This window comes from Parasteatoda tepidariorum, chromosome 8 (assembly GCF_043381705.1).
Source record: "Parasteatoda tepidariorum isolate YZ-2023 chromosome 8, CAS_Ptep_4.0, whole genome shotgun sequence".
NCBI classification, from domain to species: Eukaryota; Metazoa; Arthropoda; class Arachnida; order Araneae; family Theridiidae; genus Parasteatoda; species Parasteatoda tepidariorum.
In genome coordinates, this window is record NC_092211.1 from 59,086,637 (window position 1) to 59,103,941 (window position 17,305).

Sequence of the window (17,305 nt, forward strand, 5' to 3'; positions counted from 1 at the left end):
AAAATTCTGTTTATCATACACGCATTCTTTTTTAGCAATGGAAATAATATTATCACATTTAGGATAAAAATATTTTAGCTTTTTCAATCAGATACATATGATGCAGAATAAACAAAATTCGATGCCCTTCACTAAAATCTACCCTGTAAAACCGTTTTTCTTTCACACACATTTTCTAAGCAGTGAAATTAATATTGCCACGTTTAAGGATAAAAACATATAAATTTTTTTAAAAATCGGATGTACGCAGAATGAGTCCACATTCGATTATTTCCCTTTCAATAAAATTCTGTTAATCATACATGCATTCTTTTTTAGCAATGGAAATAATATTATCACATTTAGGATAAAAATATTTAAGCTTTTTCAATCAGATACATATGATGCAGAATAAACAAAATTCGATGCCCTTCACTAAAATCTACCCTGTAAAACCGTTTTTCTTACATACACATTTTCTAAGCAGTGAAATTAATATTGTCATATTTAGGATAAAAACATTTAAACTTTTTTAAAAATCGGATGTACGCAGAATTGAGTCCACATTCGATTATTTCCCTTTCAATAAAATTCTGTTAATCATACATGCATTCTTTTTTAGCAATGGAAATAATATTATCACATTTAGGATAAAAATATTTAAGCTTTTCAATCAGATGCATAGTATGCAGAATGAACAAAATTCGATGCCTTTCACTAAAATCTACCCTGTAAAACCGTTTTTCTTACATACACATTTTCTAAGCAGTGAAATTAATATTGTCATATTTAGGATAAAAAAAATTTAATCTTTTTTTAAAAACATATATACGCAGAATGAGTCCACATTCGATTTTTTTCCCCTCAATAAAATTCTGTTTTTCATATCTTCTTTTAAGTAGGGAAATTAATAATACCGAGTAAAGGATAATAACATTTAAACTTTTTAAATCAGATGCCTGGAGAATGGCAAATAAATTTGTTTATTAAAAGAAAATTATTTCATCAATAAATGTGACAAATTTTTCACGTCTTTCTCAATACAAGGCAAATTACAAAATATTTTTTTTCTTTCAATATTAGTAAAAATATCAGGAACGCATAAAGATAAAGAAATCTAGAAACAAAATTTTGGAAAATAAATTTAATTCACAAAAATCTTCTTAAACAATTTTAACTCAGTTTAAATAAACATTAATTCCTAACATATTTCACCCTGAATAACATTACAAGTACTCATGAAATGATGAAAATAGTTATCATACTTTCTTCAACTCTCAGAGCCATAAAATCAACATTCTATCCAAATAAGGTTGTGGTAACTACTTCCGGAGTTCTAGAATACGTCATACAAATCAAACACTTTTTTTTCCCCAGATAGAGAACACTGCTCAAATAAAGCTCAAGTGGAGAATCTGAAGTGAGTCACTTTTCCTACAAATCGTTCATTCTGTTCTTTTTCGGAAGCACTTAATTGCAGTACAAAAATTATTTTTAGTCTAGCCACTCCTATAAATTTACGCTATACTAACCCTTTATTTAGTGATTTTACGAACGGAAAATTCTGTCTCATTTCTTTGTAAAAAACGAGGCTGATAAAAACTATTTTAATTGTTTGAGCAAAATAATAAGTGGAACAGTTGTGAAAATACGAACGATAATTTTTTTAAGTGGAATAAGTTCATTTGGAGCAAAAAGTCATTAACTTATTTTATTACGATTTGGATAATACTAGGTAACATATTTTTTGTTACATTTATACAACAAGGTTCATACGCACCTGGAAAAAATTAAAAAGTGATAGTAATATATTAATATAATTTTTTTAAAAATATTATTATGTTTATAGCTACCAAAATGTTTTATTTTCTCTAAGTAAATATCCATAGATCCGATGGTGGCGTATACGAAATTTTAATTCCATTGTGGAAGCTAAAATTATGAAATTTTAGCTTCCAGCTTTAGCTATGAAATTTTAGCTTTATAACAAAATTTTTACCAGTTATTAATTTTTTCCTGTACGAACTCTGTACAAACACTTGATCCTCACTAATTCGGATGTGGGGATTTGAAATCTAAAATTAATTTTGATCCTCAAGTTACAGATTATTTTTAAAATTGCATTTTTAGTCTATCTTTTGTCGAATGCAGAAATTTAAAAACGTTATGCATAACAGGAAGTAACCTAAATGGTGCGACAAACTTCTAGAGGAGTTAGGGCACATCATCAGGATTAAAATTGCTTTGGAAACCTAGCCTGGAAATGTCGTAGTACTCGGTTAGGGGCTCTCTTCTGTTATAAACTGCTCAGAACTACAAGAAGAAACAGTGGCATTTAATGCTATTTTAAATAATTTTAATAACATAATTTTACATAACATGGCATAAATTTTAAATGACGAGCTAGTGATGTCACTTTATTAGTCATATTTTTTTTTACCAATGTAGGTAATTCAGCTCTTATGTAACTGATAGACAGAAGATTTGTCAGTTAACTTGCCTTGTTTAAATAATAACAATGATAATGATTTAAGTACAAGGGCTCAATTCAAACCCTTCGATAAGAGTTGTTCACTCTGCGTTAAGAAGAATTTAGAAGTTATAATTTAGAAATACACTCATGGACAGAAAAATTAGCACAAAAAGAAGGAGTCGTCAAAATGAAACGAAATTTTACATACGTAATGACTACTTTGATATAAGTAAATGATTAGAAAATCAAAGATTATCGTTTTTCTTTGATTTTCTAATCATTCACTTATATCAAAGAAGTCATTACGTATGTAAAATTTCGTTTCATTTTGGTGGCTCTTTCTTGGAGCTCAAATTTTTTTGTCCATGAGTGTATATTGAAATGATATAAAGTAAATGTTTCCAAAGATTATTTTAACAAACATTTTAAAAATAATAGTAATAAAAAAATCATATCTACGAAACCTAACTATGAAGGTAAAAAAAAAAAAAAGCTTTTTTTCTTTTTTAAACATTTATTCTATTTCAAACATAATATTTTGAATGATTGCAAAATATCGAACTTATTACCTTGAACTTTTTAGATTTAGAATTTTTTTAATGTTTTGAAGAAGAAAAAATCTACACTGAAGTAAACGCTGCAATACCAATTAGTATCCATTATCGATTTCAGAATTTTAACTAATATTGTTTTAAAATAACAGGAGCAGAATTTTCTAATGTAAAATTTTTTTAATTTTTACTTACATTATAAGTCTTAAATATCAATTTTAAAAAAAATTTATCGAAGCAAATTTTAAATGCCTTTTATCATTACTATTTTATCCAAAGCTATTCCTTCTCCTTTATCTGTTTTTTATTTTTCTATTTATTTATTTTTTGTGGCAATAAAAATGTTTGAATGAATGCGTATTAAAATATAGATCATAGAAAACTTACATCGGGCAGTGGAGGTTTTGCTAATGGAATATAATAATACTTGATCACTAAAAATTTCTCAAAAAAGTAAATGTTTGAAAAATCTCATGTTAGACAATAATAGCTCAAAGGCAAACACATGCTTCTAATGGGAAAATCAGTTTCAAAATCGTATAAAAAATAATTGAAATAAAATATGCTAAGATAAAAAAATAAAAAAACAAGTTTAAAAAAAACAGATACTTTTGAAAACTTTTTATCCAAAGTTTTCAAAAGTTGATGGTACCTCAATCAGCTGCGCGTGGTTCAAGAGTAATTTTTCACACATCCTCGAACACAGTTTTTTGCTAAATAGATTAAATGATTTTGTATTATTTTAAGTGATAAAAATCAGTTTTGTTCTATAAGTTCTCTAGTGAATACATTATAAAGTTCAATTCAAAATTAAAGGGTGAGATAAATCATGTGAAAACCACTTAACCGCGAATGTTATAAAAAAATTAAAGAAAACGATAGTTAGAAAAAATAAATTAATAAAAATTTTATCGAATGATGTGCAGTGAAGTGAAAAAGATCGTTTGACTGTGTTCAACTTTTGGAACATCCAACTGCCATACATGAGGTACTCCCTCATACCTTTCCGTGCGGATGATTCCTAAAAATAAATAAGTAAAATAAAAACTTTCTTTTTTTGCCATTTTTTTTCTCTCTCTCTCTCATTGTTCCTTCTATAATTCAAGGCGAATTCATGAGAATGTCACGGCATGAGGTTTTCTTATATCGCCGAAGCGTTAAATGAAATGCTCTCAGTAACCGTCTGCTCGTTTATAACACATCTGCGAAAAAAAATAACAATAAAAAAAGGGGAAAAAAGAAAAAGATACAAGGAAGAAAAAAAACGAATTGATTAGAGCCCTAAAATATTAGTCATAACAAGGTTCGAGCAGGGCAATAAGATAGTAAATCAAATTTTAGTATTTTAAAATTATACATAAACACAAATAATACCCGATTTAAAGTATCATTCCAGCTTTATCTGTTTTAAGAGGAATGCGGAGACATTAAAAATAAACAATATTACGTATTCTTATTACTTTATACAGTTGATAAAATAATATTTTATACAGATGATAAAATAATATTTTATACAGATGATAAAATAATTTTGCTTGAACTTTGCATAAAGTAAAGGGTACTTTATATCCAACTTGCTATCTTAGTTAATACAACTATTTGATTGTACATAAGTAAAAATGTACCTTGCGCAGTATTTATTTAAAAATAATTTTAATTTTCAAATTTTTTGATCGCAAATAAGGATTAGAACAAAAATTATATGAAAGAATTCAATTCGTGATTTAAAATAGATTTGTTTTTCTGCAATAAGAAAATTTTTTTTTTTAAAGTTTCATGAAAATTTTAAACTTTGTTTATTTTTTATTTATGTAAACATACATTTTTCACATTATTTGAAGTAAAATTTGTTTCAAACTTTATTTCAGAACAAAAGTTTAAAAAATTGTTACGAAAAGGAAAGAAAATTGCACTGAAGAGATATGAAAAATGATTCGCAAACAATTTATTTTCAATTTTAAAGAAAAATATTTTTATCTAGTTACTATAATGAAAAAATTTTTTTTTATTATTAATATGAATTTTTATTACCTTATAATTGTTTGTGCAGATTGTATTGTTATTTGTAATATTAAATTTTATTTACCATTGCATATTGCGTCGGAAACTTTTTATCATTTCTATTTTTAATAATTGAGAGACGTAATCTAGAAACTAAAAAAGAGAATCAGGTCTATTATTGGCAGAACTAAACAATTTCATTAGTTTCTTCTTTTTAGTTATATTTATGTCAGAAAGTGGTCGAAATTCCGATTGGAGCTAAAACCTGCTCTCATTAAGAAATAATTGTAAATTGTATTATAGTTCAAATTAAAATTAAGAATTATAAATATTCTTAAAGTGGTCCAAATTTCGATTGACGATATATTTGATTTAGATATAAATTCTACTGGTAACTCTCAGGAACCTATAGTAACTTAAATTGTCACCCAGCAGATAGCTCGACTCAAAATTGAAGCATTCTAGCTAGTTAGACAATAGTCAAAATTTCGATTGATGATAAATTCTTTTTGTCCATAAAATTTTGATAAAAGTTTCATTAGAGATTAGATTTGAGAGCTTTAGATCAGCGGTTTTTTAAAGATGTTCAGAGGAACACTGGGGTTCTGCGGAATGATTAAAGGGGGCTTCGAGAGTTAGAATTCATTTAACCAATAATAATTATACTTACATCCAATCAATAAACCACCCAAATTTTCTTTAATATTTCGAATGTTCATGTGAAATTATTTATATTAAATGCCAATAAAATAAGATAGTCGCACAGAATATTTGAAAAATTATGAAAAGAACATAAATTTATTAAAAATTCCAAACATAATAACTACTAGTTTTAAATAAGGAAGTTTTAAATACGTTTCTCTGATAATTATTCTCTTTGTTTGTGACAAGTCTTGTTTGCTTCAATTTTGAGTTTGTGACATCTTAAACCATGATGCAACTTATTTTATTTATTTTCATATACCAAGGACAATTACATAATCTTAAAAATTTCATTCTTCAATTTCAAAATAATTTCATACTTTCAAAATAATTAACAATGTTTTTCTTCTTCTTTTTTTTAGTGTATTTACAGTACTAATAAACTTTATTTATAAAGTCAGAGTTCCGACAAAAAAGAAAAAAAAAAAGAAAAAAACTCGAATATTTAGAGATCTTTAGCCGAAGAAGTAAATTGGAAACCGCTACTTAAAAAAAAAAAAAAACGGAAAGTGGCTGAATTTATTATTGCAAGATTACACTGTCTCAAACGCGAAAGTGACTTACTAAAAACTTAGCAAAAAAGTAAATAAATTTAGCATATAAAAATAACATTATTAACTTCGAACTTACCTAGTCACTCTATAAATTAAAAATTGTCATCTTAGTCAATCTTTCGTATCCTTGTAATTTACCTACACGAACAGGTAAACACACAAACGAGATTTAAACATAAATTTCAGATATATTTTTAATTAATGAGGCTAATAAAACTTTGTATGATTTAAGTGTTCTTGACAATTCGCATCGTAATGAAAATTAATGATTTGCCATTCATGCCCATGAGTAAGCTCAATATGTAACCCACTTTTTGTCATTCTGTCCTTTTCTTTCATATTATAAAACGTTTCTGAACTTATTGTTAGAACAAAATTTCCAAGATAAAGAAGGGCATTATTATTTCAAGCATTTCGATCGAACAAATTAAAATATTGATAAATTGTTTTGATATTTTTTTCTTCTTCTGTTTATGCATAAACAACATAACGGAATAAAGTATTCTTGGTTGACATTGATAAGAATCTCAAGATTCAAATTTGCATTTTATGCTAATAGCAAGTTTTCGAATTAAATGACTCGAAACAATCTTCTTAAATGAAGACAGAAAAAAACGAGGTCCTAGTATTAGCATTATTTCTTTTATAGTTTACCTTATCCTCCTTTTAATCTTCATAAATTGTCATCCATTTGAATGGAAAAGTCGAGATCGTATGATAACGCTAATGTGTCCTGCAAAAATTAGACCCTTAATTGCTACTGTCGGCGACTAAACGCATTCCAATCTATGCTGAAGGTCAAATAGAAATAAACTTCTTCTCAATGGTTCGTGTTCATTCGCATGCCATTTGAAAGTTCGATTTCTGTAATTAAGAACATTATCGTTTATTGCTAATGGGTAGATGGTTAAACAATGCTACTAACACATCTGATCAATTAAAATCATGAAAATAAAGGATGCTGCATTGTTATTGTTAATTGTATATTTATTATAATCAATGTTTGTTCTTGATGAATTGTATAAAGAAGATTTCATAAGGAGAGTTCTTATGTCTTTTTTTTTTTCCTTCTTCAAGGGTCGGATTCATCTGTTCTGTTGGTGAAGAACGATGACAAAGACGAAGGGGGGAAAGCTGAGCCAAGAAACATCTGTTCCATATCTGTGTTGTTAAACTCGCAGACATTAGTGTTCGGATTTTTGACAGCAGGTGTTCAGCAGCGTAGACTGAGTCAAAAAATAAATAAAATAGTTGACTCGCCAGACGATTCATCTGGGACCTTGAGGAATTAAATCCACATGATGCATTTAAAAAAAATTTCTCATAGGAAAAAGTTACAGAAATTAAATATTATTTGTAATTTTTTTTTTCGAATTTTCCCTTTTAAAAACGTGCCCTTCTTTTATTTTTTTCCTTTGAGGAAAACAACTAAATTATTCCAAAAATAATTTTTTTTTTACGTTATCATTGTTATTATCATCATCATTTAAATTTTCTGAAAACATTTAGACGTATAAAATAACGCGTAGAATTATTTTTTCAAAGTTCGATCACTTGGAGGAAGTTACATAGTCTTATCAAAAGAACATAAGAAGCACGTAGTAATCTTCAACCTTTTATCAAAAAATTTTCAGAAAAATCATTTGTTCCATACGAACTACTGTTAATCCAATTTCCATTTAGCTGTTGTGGAATCATAGAAAATCTGTTTATTTACAATAAAGTGTCAACGTTTTTCTTTTAAAAATCTTTTATTTTGATTTTTTTTTTAAAAAACTTCAAGAGTTTTCTAAAAATGAATATTTCGGAGCGTATTTATGAAGAGTTTAGCGGAAGCTAGGAATTATTGTGACAAAGAACATTTTTCCGAAAGTGAGAATTTTGCACCAAATTGTTCCTTAGTAGGTTGGTTTCCAGAAAGAACTTTACGGGTTTTCAGGACTTTCATCTATGTAACAGCTCCAGCAAAAAGCACTGTTATGTAAATCGAGGTGTTATTTATCAAAACGCTCTTACAAACACTCTTTGGCGCAATTTGAAAATGCCGTTTATTATATCCCTTATGGGTGTTTTTCAAAGCCTCCGTCGTAATATGAAATGATGCTTTTTTGCTAATAATATGCTACTTTTATAACTGCTGTGAGTTTGCAACTGTTACTCATGACTGTTATGTTACGTTTAATCTATCTAAAGTCAGCGCTGTCTACGCTTATTTCGAAAATGGCGCAAAACGACAATATGGAGAAAAGCCACAGTTTTCTGAAAATGAAAAGCGTTTGAGGTCTAATTTTTTTTATATTTAAAAAGGAATAGATGATTTTCTTCTTGCTTTAATCTTCTGTCTTAACATAAAAATAGGACTTGTTAAAAAAAAATTGTAAATTGAATGAATGTCCATTCAAATCAAAGCATTTAATTCATATAACAAATCCAGCCTGGTCACCCAGGTCCTGACAAATACTTAAATCTTAAAATACTTTATATCTTAAATGCTTTATACTTTATCTTTATATCTTAAATACTTTAATACTTAACTTTTAAAGTTAATAAAACATGTTTAAAAAAATATTGTTTTGACCATAGCGTGGAATTATTGGTAAAATTCCTAAATTTATTCATTTATCATAAAATGAAATCTATTAAATTATCATAATAATTTGATAGATGCAATATGCTTGTCTAATGTTATTACGGCATAATGCCAATTGCAGAGTCAATCAATAGTATTTAAACCTGGGCAAAATCGCTTATCTCTGTGGTAAACATGTCCATTAAAAGAATGTATGCCTTTTCTATAAATAACACAGTTTTATAATAGAAATAACCACAGACAAGAAAATATGGGGCAAAAATAAATTTTATTTGTCATTAAACGAAACATAAAAATACAAAAATAGAGCATTTTTCAGAACAATAACCACACAAGGGTGGAAAATAACAACAAACAATAAACATCAGTAATTACTTCAGCTTAAGTAATTACTATTGTTTCGTTCACAATTAAGAGTAATTTAGTTCCCAGAAAATTATTCCTTATTCTATAAATCATTATTTTTAATCTTTCGGTTTAACATAATTGGATAATACACAAATAATATTTTTGGAAAATTATTCCGATTTTTTTCTTCTTCTTTCAGTTATTGAATGCTAGTACAATTGTCTGAATATTACGTTTCGGTCATGCTCTTTTAATCCATAGCCAAGGTTAGAAGAAAAAAGGTCATCATACTGAAATTTCCTGTAGGAAGATGCAGACGATATCTATCTCTTCACTTCCTTTCAGAGAGCACAACTATAAAGAATCACTGATCTGGAATTCTAAATACTTGGCAACAATGTTTATTTTTTATGCATTAAAATGAAATGAATAAAAAAAAAACGATGTGTGTCGCTGAGACCAAATTTGGTATTAGGGTATGCAACAGGGGAAAGAGAGGAATACAAAAGAAAAAAAGTTAATAGAATACTATAATTTAAATCCTTTTTAAACATTTTATAATCTTAAGGGTGTTTTCTTCGAATGATTCGTACAGTGAATCTTACAATACTTTATTGTTCAATAGTATTAATTAATAATTATAAAAATAATACTTGCTCAATGTTCAATTTCTCAGGAGCGATCGATTTCGGTTAAATTTTGTATTTTGCCATTTAAAATTGCGCCCTTTAAAATGATGTAAAAAAATTTATATGTTGCAGTTTAAAAATTCTTCGTCTATTGTTAAATAAATTGATAAAAAAATAATAAATATTTACTGAAAGTTACAGTTTGCATGAAATTATCTTTGGTAAAACGAATTTTACGATCGTGTGTAATAAGTTTTCGATTTGCCTAAAAAGTTCTCGAGAGGGCCGGGTTGGTAGGGCGTCGGGCCCATGTCCAAAGATGTGGTGTGTTGGTTCCCAGCTGCTGAAAAGTTCTCGTGTAGTAAATGGTGCCTGGTGCACTTTAAATCTGCCGTGCCACAAAGTCGTCCAAGTGCCCATAACAAATCAATACCTCTGGGGTTACTGGATTGGAGATTGATCGTTCTCTATTTCAGGTCAGAAGTACGATCTGGGAATGTATGAATGGGGCCAGCTTTGTAAAAACGCTCTGTGACGCTTGTGTGGCCGAAGACGCATTCTTGGCCATCGCTTGCTCCACTGAAAACAAGCGAAACGCACCCTCTGCCTTAAATTCGTTTTGTTTCACCAAGCCGGCTTGCTGGTATTGGCAAGTAGCATTAGAAACAATAACATTCCTCGAAATATGGTGCAATACGCAAATTAAAATTAACACTATTTAAAAATTAAAATTAACATTAAGGTGTCTAAAATCACACTCCTGACCAAACTATGGGGACTTAATTTATCAGATTGCGACTACCCCCTATATTTTTGGAGACAGAAATCCGAATTCATCGAAAAGAAGGTTTTATTCATAGAAAGTATGATTTCGTAACTCATAATATCGTCTGCATTAATTATTTAGCATGTTTGAGGTCACCCCCTTGAACCTTTAAAATTGATTCCCAGAAGGTGAAGTTCCGTTCATTAGATCAAAAGTTATTCAGGGTCTTCCATTTTTTTTAGCACTGTTTATCTTAAATCTAAGTGCAGATAGATAATTTAAAAATTTTCATTCTGCACTTCATGTAATATCGATAGTTCGAAATATTAATTTACAGCATTTAGAAACTATGAAATTTTGTAATTGCATTTTGCGCGTACTCATCGATACTCATTATCGTTTTCTTTTTTGCTTAAATCCCCACCCTAACTACTTCTTTACGCAACCTCAATCGAGGCTTCACCCAATTTATTTTCAAAGCCTATTATGGGAAGTGCGACGCCGTCTTCTGTGTGCGTGGGGGTTTATTTTGAAACCTTGAACCATCTCTTGAAGAGGAATATTGGGATAGTTTACTCTTTATTTTATTTTTATTTAATAATAAAATGCGTTGGTTCTAGCTACCTTTGCTTGGATTTTGAAAGCCATAAAGCATTTAGATATTTACGGGTAGAAGATAAAATATTATATAAATCAAATCTAATAATATTATATTATTTGATATAAATATCAAATAATATAATTATTCGTAAGGCTCTATACCAGTGGCCGGAAAAACTACATTATTTATGTAGTTTACTACAAATACAACTACTGCATTACAAATATAGTTAACAATATAGCTACAACTACATTATTTCCAAAAATAGTGACTACAAACTAATATCGAAATTTGTAGGTATTTCACTTTTTTAGGGAGACGAACTTTGCTGTCGAAATTAATTTACACCTATGTTCAAAATGGTTGTGAATAAAAAAAATTGGCTTGCATTAAAAATGAGGAATTATTAATAAATATTTATTCATGATCACATGAGCCAGTTTGTATCCTAAAATATTTGATTTTCAATTAGTTCAGTAGGAGTCGCGATGGCTCAGGGGATAGAGCAATCGCCATTCTATGACGTGAACCGGGTTCGAATCCCAGCGATGGCTGGTCGATGCGAATTCCGCATCCGGCTTCCACCGACCACAGTGCTGACGTGAAATATCCTCATTGGTAGACGGATCATGAGTTCGAGTCCCCTTGCCGTCAAGCTAACCGTGGGAGGTTCTCGCGGTCTTCCTCTCCGTGTATCGCAAATGCAGGTTGGTTTCATCAAAAAGTCCTAATTTAGGGAGACGAACTATGCTGGAGAACTTAATTTACACCCATGTTGAATAAAAAAATTCTCCCAATACTTGAGGAGTTCCCTTTTCTTCTGGATTGGGTTCAAAATTCGAAGGATACGGAGTTGAACATTAGTTGTCGTTAACCCAAAAATTGGGTCAGCTGTTCAACGACGGTTATAAAGTATAAAATGATAATTAGTTCAGAAAACCTTCAACATTTTATGCCTTTCTCGACAGCGAATATTTAATTTGAGAAATGTTAGGAGATAATCAAATATTAGCAATTTTCTTAAGGGCTTAATGCTCTTTTATTTCCTCCAAGAAATTAAGTACATCGAAAATATATTGCTTTTCTTTTAAAATAACATCAGTGTTTCACAAGTAAACATTTCGATTGAGAAAGTGTGACCAAAGTGATAAATTATCTATTATTCATAATGGCTACCTTAAATATTAGTTACATGCGTCTCTAAATTCACAATTTTTTTTTGACTCACAGTCAAGGGGCATTTTAAATTCCGTCCACTCTCTTTGTAATTTTAAACCGAATCCAGAAGACAAGGGAACTCCAGGATCACGTTTTGGAGAAATATGCCCTCGTGGTGGACTTTTTGAAGGAACTAATCCGCATTTGCGTTATATAGAGAGGATTTACGTAAGCACTGTGGTCGGTGTGAGCCGGATGCAGAATTCGTATCGATCAGTCAGCGCTGAAATTCGAACCCGTTTAACCTCATTGAAAGGAGCCCGTTTGAACCCGTTTAACCTCATTGAATATGTAATGAAATAGTAATAAAAATTTATAAGCACACCAGTTGTTCTTCGAAGTCTCTTTCGCTTCATGAAAAACATTTTTTTTCCAGAAAATAATGTGATATTTTTTATAAGTGTTGCAAGTTCGTAACAGTTGTTAAAAACTGTTAAGTTTAGTTTGTCTATTTCTAGATAGTTTTCTCAAAAAGGGACTCAAAATATCAACATGAGGAAAAGCTACATTTTTGTGAAGATGATTACTCAAAAGGATTTCATTTTTCGATGTTTGAAAAGTTACTATTCTGCTGCATTGAGTCGTGGTGGCTCAGGGGATAGAGTGCTCACTTCCCAATGAGGTGATCCGGGTTCGTACTCCTCGCTGGCAAATTTTTTTTATACTTGATCCAAGAGTTCCATTGTCTTCTGGATTGGGTTTAAAATTACAAGAATACGGAGTTGAACATTGGTAGTTCGTACACCCGAAATTGGATCGGCTGTTCAACGACGGTTATAAAATAACATAAAATTATTGGTTGAGACCCAAGGTGGATCAGGGGATAGAATGTTCGCCTTCCAATAAGGTGAACCGAGTTCGAATACTAATTCCGCAACCGGTTCGTACCGAGTACAGTGCTGACTGAAAATATCCACTGTAGTAGATGGATAATTGGTTAAAATCCCTTTACTTTTCTTTTAACTGTGGAAGGTTTTCTCTCCATGTAACTCAAATGCAGGTCAGTTCTATTAAAAAGTCCTCCACGAAGGCTAGTTTGTCCCAGTGTTTGATCCAGGAGTTCCCTTATCTTGTTTGAGTTCAAAATTACAAGGCTACGGAGTATAACATTGATAGTCGTAAACTAAAAATTTGATCGACTTTTTTTTAAACACTTATAAAATAAAATAAAATATTTTAAACTGCTACGCTTCATTGTTTGAACTCATAAAAACATACAATTGAGAATATTCGTTAACGCAAGTGAAAAAATTAAAATATCGCTCAATTGGCGGGTTTCTTTTTAATTTAATAACTTTTTAAATATATGGACTATTTTCTCGTTTTAAAATTAATACCGTTCTTTACAACAAAATAGTAGAGATAATTCAAGCACGGGTTTTCTAATATTTTTTAGATTAAAAGCTTTCAGGCAATAAAATTGTTATGATAAACGCGAAAGTCGATTCTTGTCAAAATTTTTCTATAAGAAATGAAACCTAGTGATGTTTTTCCCATAGAAGATAAAATTTTTGTTCGCAATGATTTTTCACTAAAATACTTTCCGTTCCATTACATTTCATTCGAAAATGTTCGTACGCAGGTAAGTTTGGATAGCTTCCAAAACCAGATGTCGACAAGAAAACAATCTGTTCAGTTCTTCTTTTTCTGTTCCCCAAGGCATAAAGTTTTCAAGAAAACTTCAAAATGAAACAGAGACACTTTTCCCTGAAGCCTAAAATGAACATTTTTATGTCAATTTATATTGATTCGACTACTCTTTCTAGTTTTTGTTCATGGTTGAGTTCATTTAGCAAGTTAGAACGAGGGTTTCAATGCATTCTTGACGATATTAATCCTTAAAAAGGATACCCTGAAGTCGCATCTTAACATTTATAGGTTATTCGGAATATAAGAAGTGACAGACTGTGACATTGTAATCCCCTCCTCCGAAAAGATACTCGTATATCATGACTGTCTGAGCGAAGTTGAGTTGAAAGAGAAAAGAAGAAATCGTCTGCAATGAAGAGCGAGAAAAAACGATTTTGTTGGTTATTAAAGTTCATTGAAGCATGTTTGAGAGCAGTAAGTCAGTGGAATGCAGACGATTGAAGTATAATTTATTCAGAGGAAGATATAAAAACATTCTTAATGTACCCTTTTCTGACCTTCAAAATTTTCGATATGTATTTCTGGTTTTTAAGAACAAATATTAAAAAGAATTTTTTCCAAGAAAGTTCAACTTAGACTCAGTCCGAAAACTGTAGTCAAAATCAATTTTTGGTGTAAAAGAACTGAATTTTTGCGTTACACTTAAGAAATTTATTTTTCACACTTGCACTTCGAAACGTTTCTAGATTTTATTTTTTTCTCAATTTGCTACATGTCGAGAACATTTTAAGCGAATTAAAAAACTTTTGCAGGCAATTTTTTTTATTATTTCGTTTAATGTTCGAAAAAATTTTGAATTGTAAGCTATGCAATTTTTAATATCATTTTAAATAATGCAATTTTACACTACAAAATAAAAAATTTGAACGAAATGGGTCAAATAGTTCTTGAGAAATCGAAATTTAAAAAAGTCGTATGATCCAAATTCGATATCCCAGTAACTATTCGACCGATTTTGCTCAAATTTTGTATTTTGTTTGCTTATGGGGTTTGCTTAAAGTGGTCAGTTTTGAATTTATTTATTTCGTGTGCACTCTACATTATTTTTCGTATTAAAACGTTTTCTTTTTCAAAACTGTGTTTTTAACGTAAAAACAACATGAAAATGTATCTTGCTAAAAAATATTTTTTTTTTTGTGGAAAAATAACCGGAGTTAGCATTTGTTTCCCTAAATCCAGATCCTGATTAAGGCAGGGACATGTGGGACTGTTGCCCTGGGGCCCCCTCCATGGGCCCCCTTATCAGAGGGGGCCCCAAATCGAATGGAAAATTTATTTTATGTTTCCTTCTTTATTGAACTTTCGTTAAACAAAATATCAGAACAGTGTAAAATCCGTCAGTTCTATGTATGTTAGATTCTTTATTAATCTATCGTATGAACACAAAAAATCTTTATTTCGTAAATCCATTGTCTTTCTAGAGCTAATTTGGCCAATCAAAACCCTGCATTTTTACAAATCGCAAGATGCGATATGTTTACAAAAATACAGGCTTCTGATTGGCTTAATATCGTAATTGTGAAAATTTAGTTGAATTCCGCCTAAATGTCAGCAAGGATATGAATTCTTCGCAGCTAAATGACAAAGTTAACCATCAGAAAACTGCATTTCGGAAACTGCCTTCGAATGATGGACATAGAATAATCAGAAAATCAATGAAATGGACAGAATGATATTTTGTCTGACGAGTGAAGGTGGGGTGGAGGGGATTTTATAACTGTTTAAGGCTATAGTAAATTTTCTTGTTATATATCTATAATGAGGTGAAAAATTTAAATGCGTCCATAAAGTTCGGTTCTTCATTACTGAAGGAGGGAAGCAAATGGGGGGGGGGCAAGAGGAGTTTTTGCCCCGGGCCCCAATCAAGGTAAGTCGGGCCTTGCCTAAATCTAAAACATATTGATGTTTTTATTTTACGATTCCCCAGCAAACTGTCGAGTTTCAACTCACGTAATAATTTAAACTGTACTTTAAATATGAAACTTATAATGAAACTCTACATTTATATTAACCGTCAAAATAAACATAAAACGGTTACGTTTTTTCTATTATTTAATAGAAACTCCATTCAATGTATTATCAATCAGTTATTTCAATTTAAACTTACTTAATAATTTAAACTGTACTTAACTTAAATATGAAAGTTATAATGAAACTCTACGTTTATATTAACAGTCAAAATAAACATAAAACGGTTACGTTTTTTCTATTATTGAATAGAAACTCCATTCAATGTATTATCAATCAGTTATTTCAATTTAAACATACTTAATAATTTAAACTGTACTTAACTTTATGAAAGTTATAATGAAACTTTACATTTAAGCTAACAGTCAAAATCAACTCATATACGTTTTTTTTCTTCTATTATTTTAATCGAAACTCAGTTCAATATATTTTCAATCAGATTGTTTTAAAATGCATGAAAATGTATAATGGANAAAAAGATAATATTTTTTTTTCACATGAAAATGTTCTATGTGGACACTGGTTAACCACCGAAACCACCACCCCCTGTGTGGTGCAATGAATCAGAATTTTTTTTAAATGTCATTTTCCCATTCTTAGATCCTAAGCATCATAATTAGTTTCTCAATTTTAAAAAAATATGAAAATTTATGTTCGTGTGCCTCAAAGGGTTAACTAAGTATGAAAGTTATAATGAAACTCTACATTTATATTAACCGTCAAAAGAAACATAAAACGGTTAGGTTTTTTCTATTATTTAATAGAAACTCCATTCAATGTATTATCAATCAGTTATTTCAATTTAAACTTACTTAATAATTTAAACTGTACTCAACTTAAATATGAAAGTTATAATGAAACTCTCTACATTTAAGCTAACAGTCAAAATCAACACAAATACGTTTTTTTCTATTATTTAATAGAAACTCCATTCAATGTATTATCAATCAGTTATTTCAATTTGAACTTACTTAATAGTTTAAACTGTACTTAACTTAAATAATGAAAGTTATAATAATGAAACTCTACATTCAAGCTAGGAGTCAAAATCAACACAAATGCGTTTTTTTCTATTATTTAATAGAAACTCCATTCAATATATTATCAATCAGCTATTTACATTTAAACTTACTTAATAATTTAAACTGTACTTAACTGAAATATGAAAGTTATAATGAAACTCTACATTTGAGCTAACAGTCAAAATCAACTCAAATACGTTTTTTTTTCCTATTATTTAATCGAAACTCAGTTCAATATATTTTCAATCAGATT

The 17,305-nt window shown here is 29.6% G+C and overlaps 1 long non-coding RNA gene across 1 annotated transcript; it reads left to right on the forward strand.

Moving 5' to 3' along the window:
- Nucleotides 1-1,277: 1,277 nt before the first annotated feature.
- Nucleotides 1,278-9,639, forward strand: LOC139426198 (uncharacterized). Its single transcript, XR_011637397.1, has 3 exons — nucleotides 1,278-1,399; nucleotides 7,338-7,593; nucleotides 9,398-9,639. It is a non-coding gene; the product is annotated as an uncharacterized lncRNA (long non-coding RNA).
- The last annotated feature ends 7,666 nt before the right edge of the window (nucleotides 9,640-17,305 follow it).